The following is a 5,334-nucleotide window of genomic DNA, read 5'->3' as shown; positions in this document are numbered from 1 at the left end:
TCTAAAAATAAAACAGAAATAGCTGAAGAAACTCACTAGGTCCAGCAGCATCTTTGGAGAGAAAGTACACTCAATGATTTGGGTGACCCTTCTTCAGGACTGTACATAGCTAAGAAAAGGTTGGTCTATGTAGTGAAAGACAAGGAGAGCCCTTAGCCATGAAAAGACAGTCAAAATATTGATGAACAATGCCAAAGCTGCCCAGAAGGCAGTTGCTGTTAGGACGGGTCAGTTAAAGAGACAAAGTAAAGCCAACTTGATGGATATGTCAACCCCACCGAGTTCAAAATAGGACGAGGCAGGTCATGCTTGAGGCCTTCCAGCCAGGAACAATCCTGTGCCCCAGATATTCAGGAACCTCACTCAGAGGTGAGCAAGCCAAGTCCCTCGGTTTATAAGTGCTGGTCAACTCCAGGAAGACCAAATGGGATCACATAAACCAGATGAAAGAAACAGCTCCTAAAACATAAACCCACCATTTTCACATGTCCACGGAAGGATTCACGACAAGGCCTCGCACTTAACTCGATCTCCAGGTGTTGAGGAATTGGTACTCTGTCTGGTACAACTACAACATTGAAAAGTCATCTGGATAGGTACACAAATAGAAGGTCAAATGTTGGCAGATGGGACTAGATTACTTGAGGATATCTTGACATGGATTAGTTGGACCCAAGGTTCTGTTTCCATGCTGTACAACTTCTACAACAGCCAACCTGAGTCCATCAGAAAAGGAAACCATTAGTGGTCTGGCCACACATTAAGGAATTTAAGTGCCACCGGAGCCCACAGAAGTGTCTGATCCGGTGCTCCAATGGGGAAGTCGAGGAAGAGTCGGTCCCCAGCAGCCAGAGCCCACCCACTTAGAGTATGACTCCATCAGAAACATGTGCAACACTGCCTGCAATTGGTTTAGCTTTACGACCCGACAGCCAGCCCAGCAACCGCATTCCTGAGGCAGCTTTAAGACCCGACAGCTAGCCCAGCTACCACATTCCTGAGGCAGCTTTAGGACCCGACAGCTAGCCCAGCTACCACATTCCTGAGGCAGCTTTACGACCCGACAGCCAGCCCAGCAACCGCATTCCTGAGGCAGCTTTAAGACCCGACAGCTAGCCCAGCTACCACATTCCTGAGGCAGCTTTAGGACCCGACAGCTAGCCCAGCTACCACATTCCTGAGGTAGCTTTACGACCCGACAGCCAGCCCAGCAACCGCATTCCTGAGGCAGCTTTAAGACCCGACAGCTAGCCCAGCTACCACATTCCTGAGGCAGCTTTAACACCCGACAGCCAGCCCAGCTACCACATTTCTGAGGCAGCTTTAGGACCCGACAGCTAGACCAGCTACCACATTCATAAGGCAGCTTTGCTTTTTTTTCAGATAGTGTATTTTCACCAATGAAATCTTCTGCCTAATCGGAAGACATTCCATCTATCTCATGTGTTTACAGACCACCTACAATCCACCAACTAAGAGTTGCTCACATAAGCAATCTAGTTGTCTTTTTATTGCTTTTTATGTCCCATCTCATTTCCATCCCAAGGATCTCTGCAAGCTTCCACAACATTTTTCTTCCAGGTGATCCTTTTTCACAGTCTGAGAATACTCTATAAAGCTAGTGTGCGATCCCGCCACATGTGCATTGAGTTATGTAGCACAGAAACAGACCCTTCGGTCCAATCTATGCTAAACATAAAACTAAACTCGGTCAGGCAGCATCCAAGGAGCAGAAGAATCGACGTTTTGGGCATAAGCCCTTCTTCAGGAAGTGCTTATGCCCGAAACGTTGATTCTCCTGCTCCTTGGATGCTGCCTGACCTGCTGCGCTTTTCCAGCAACACATTTTTCAGCTCTGATCTCCAGCATCTGCAGTTCTCACTTTCTCCGATAAAACTAAACTAGTCCCATCTGCCTGCTCCTGGCTAATATCCCTCCAAACCTTTCTTATTCGTGTGTCCATCCAAATGTCTTTTAAACATTGTAATTGTACCTGCATCCATTACTTCCACAGAACGTTCATTCCACATGTGAACCACCCACTGAGTAAAAAACATTGTTTCATGTCTTTTCCAAATCTCTGTCCTCTCACTTTAAAAATCTGTCCCCTACTCTTGAAATTTCCTATCTTAGGTGAAAGACAAATACCATCAACTATCTATACCTGTCATTATTTTATGAACTTCTATCAAGTCACTTCGCAACCTCCTACACTCCAGTGAAAAACATCCCAGCCTATCCAGCCTTTCTTTATAACTCTTATCTTCCATACCCGGCAACATCCTGGTAAATCTCTTTTGAACCCTCTCCAGCTTAATAATATCCTTCCCATAACTGGGTGACTAAGAACTGGACACAGTATTCCAGAAGAGGCCTCAGCAATGTCCTGTACAGCTTCAACATAACACCTCAACTTCTATACTTAAAGGACTGAGCAATAAAAGCAAGTGTGCCAAACACGTTTTTAACCATCCTGTCTATATCTGACGCAAACTTTAAAGAATTATGTACCTGCACCCTTACGTCCCTCCGTTCTATAACACTACCCAAGACCCTACCGTTAATTGTCTAAGCCCTATCCTTGCTTGTTGTACCAAAATGCAATACCCCGCATTTACCCAGATTGAACTCCATCCATCATTTTTCAGCCCACAGACCCATTTGATTAAGATCCTTTTGTAATCTTAGAAAAACTTCTTTACTGTCTACTATACCACCAATTTTGGTTCATCTGCAAGCTTACTAACCATGCATTCTATATTCTTATCCAAATCATTCCAAAAGAGGGTAATCCAAGATGGAGGACAGGAAATATTTCTGGCTGTAAGAGCTGCTCCTTTGTTTGAGGTATTTTAGGTGTTGGAGGTGATTTCCTCGAATTCCAGGAGCAGCAATTACTGTTTTATATGTTGTTGCATTGTTATGGAACATTGGGAAAAAAAAGTCAAAACAACAGCAGTTTAAAAGGGAGAAGAACAGACAAAGGAAGCACATGGTGAGGACAGTGCAGGATAGAGAGAGACAGAGAGAGAACCTGCACAGTTACCGCCTTTGCTGTTTGAATTTGTGTATCGCTGGACATCGGAGTGCATCTGGGAAAATTAACAAACAGTGAAATTCACAACTAATCTTGGAGGAACTGTTGGGCAAAGTTCACAGCACAGAATCAGATAAGTTAATTGTTGTTTTAAGTCCGTCCAAGAGAAAGGCTGTAGTAGTGAGTATAGTGGATTCTTTCTTGATTATATGTTTTTGGAGATAAGTCTCTTGATTAGACTTAAAATAGCTATTAATTTAACTTGGGGCAGTGTTTGGAGAGGAATAAGACGGTGTTATTTTCTGGGTCTGTAGATTGTGAAGGAGCAAAAAATGGCCTTTGCAGTGATGTGTACTTCTTGTCAGATGTGGGAGTTTAAAGAGAGTTTAAGGGTAACTGCAGATTATATCTGCCATAAATGCTGTTGAATGCGAATCTCATCAGATCAAGTGGATTGGTTGGAGAGACAGATAGAAGTGACGAGGAATTTGCAACAGCAACAGTATGTGATGGATGGCAATTATAGGAAGGGGGGAAAGTCTCAGATAAAGTCACAGAGATGGGTTAACTCCAGGAAGGGTAAGAGAGGTAGGCAGCTAGTGCAGGAGTCTTTTGTGGAGAAACCCATTTCAAACAGGTATGCTGTTTTGGAAAATGTAGGGGGTGATGGATTCTCAGGGGAATGTAGCACAAACAGCAAGTTTCTGGTGTTGAGACTGGCTCTAATGCAGCGAGGGGTATGTCGGCTTCCAAGAGATCAATTGTGTTAGGGGATTCTGTAGTGGATGGCAGTTATAGGAAGGAGGGAAAGTCGCAGATACAGTCACACAAATAGATTACCTCCAGGAAAGGTAACAGAGGTAGGCAATTAGTGCAGGAGTCTTCTGTGGCTATCCCCATTTCAAACAGGTATGCTGTTTTGGAAAATATAGGGGGTGATCGATTCTCATGGAAATGTAGCCTGACCAGCCAAGTTTTTGGTATTGAGAATGGCTCTAATGCAATGAGGGGTACATCGGCTTCCAAGAGATCGATTGTGTTAAGGCACCCTCTAGTCCGAGGCAGAGACAGGTGTTTCTGTGGCCAGCTGCGAAAAAGCAGAATAGTGTGTTGCTTTCCTGGTGCCAGGATCAAGGATGTCTCAGAGAGGGTGCAGAATGTTCTTACGGGGGAGAGGGGCCAACAGGAGGTCATTGTCCACACTGGAACCAACGACATAGGAAGGGAAAAGGTTGAGATTCTGAAGGAAGATTATAGAGAGTTACGCAGAAATTTAAAAAGGAGATCCTCGAGAGTAGTAATACCTGGATTACTCCCAGTGCTACGAACTAGTGAGGGCGGGAATAGGAGGATAGAGCAGATGAATGCATGGCTGAGGAGCTGGTGTATGGGAGAAGGATTCACATTTTTGGATCATTGGATCTCTTTTTGGGTAGAAATGACCTGAACAAGAAGGACGGATTGCACCTACATTGGAAGGGGACTAATATATTGGCAGGGAAATTTACTCGAACTGCTTGGGAGGATTTAAACTAGCAAGATGGGGAGGTGGGACCCAGAAAGAGATCGATCTGAGATGGGTACAGCTAAGAACAGAAGTGAGTCAAACAGTCAGGGTAGGTAGGGACAAGGTAGGACTAACAAATTAAACTGCATTTAGTTCAATGCAAGGGGCCTAACAGGGAAGGTAGATGAACTCAGGGCTTGGTTAGAAACATGGGACTGGGATATCATAGCAATTACGGAAACATGGCTGAGGGATGGGCAGGACTGGCAACTTTATGTTCCAGGATACAAATTCTACAGGAAGGATAGAAAGGGAGGTTAGAGAGGAGGGGGAGTAGCATTTTTGATAAGGGTTAGCATTACAGCTGTGCTGAGGGAGAATATTCCTGGAAATAAATCCAGGGAGGTTATTTGGGTGGATCTGAGAAAAAAGAAAGGGATGATCACCTTATTGGGATTGTATTATAGACCCCCCAATAGTCAGAGGGAAATTGAGAAACAAACTTGTAAGGAGATCTCAGCTATCTGTAAGAATAATAGGGTAGTTATGATAGGGGATTTTAACTGTCCAAACATCGACTGGGACTGCCATAGTGTTAAAGGTTTAGATGATAGAGAATTTCCTAAGTGTGTACAAGACAATTTTCTGATTCAGTATGTGGATGTACATACTGGAGAAGGTGCAAATCTTGACCTACTCTTGGGAAATAAGGCAGGGTAGGTGACTGAGGTGTCAGTGGGGGAGCACTTTGGGGCCAGCGACCATAATTCTATTCGTTTTAAAATAGTGA

Source organism: Chiloscyllium plagiosum, chromosome 4 (genome assembly GCF_004010195.1).
Source record: "Chiloscyllium plagiosum isolate BGI_BamShark_2017 chromosome 4, ASM401019v2, whole genome shotgun sequence".
Taxonomy (NCBI): domain Eukaryota; kingdom Metazoa; phylum Chordata; class Chondrichthyes; order Orectolobiformes; family Hemiscylliidae; genus Chiloscyllium; species Chiloscyllium plagiosum.
Note: the sequence above shows the minus strand (reverse complement) of the source record.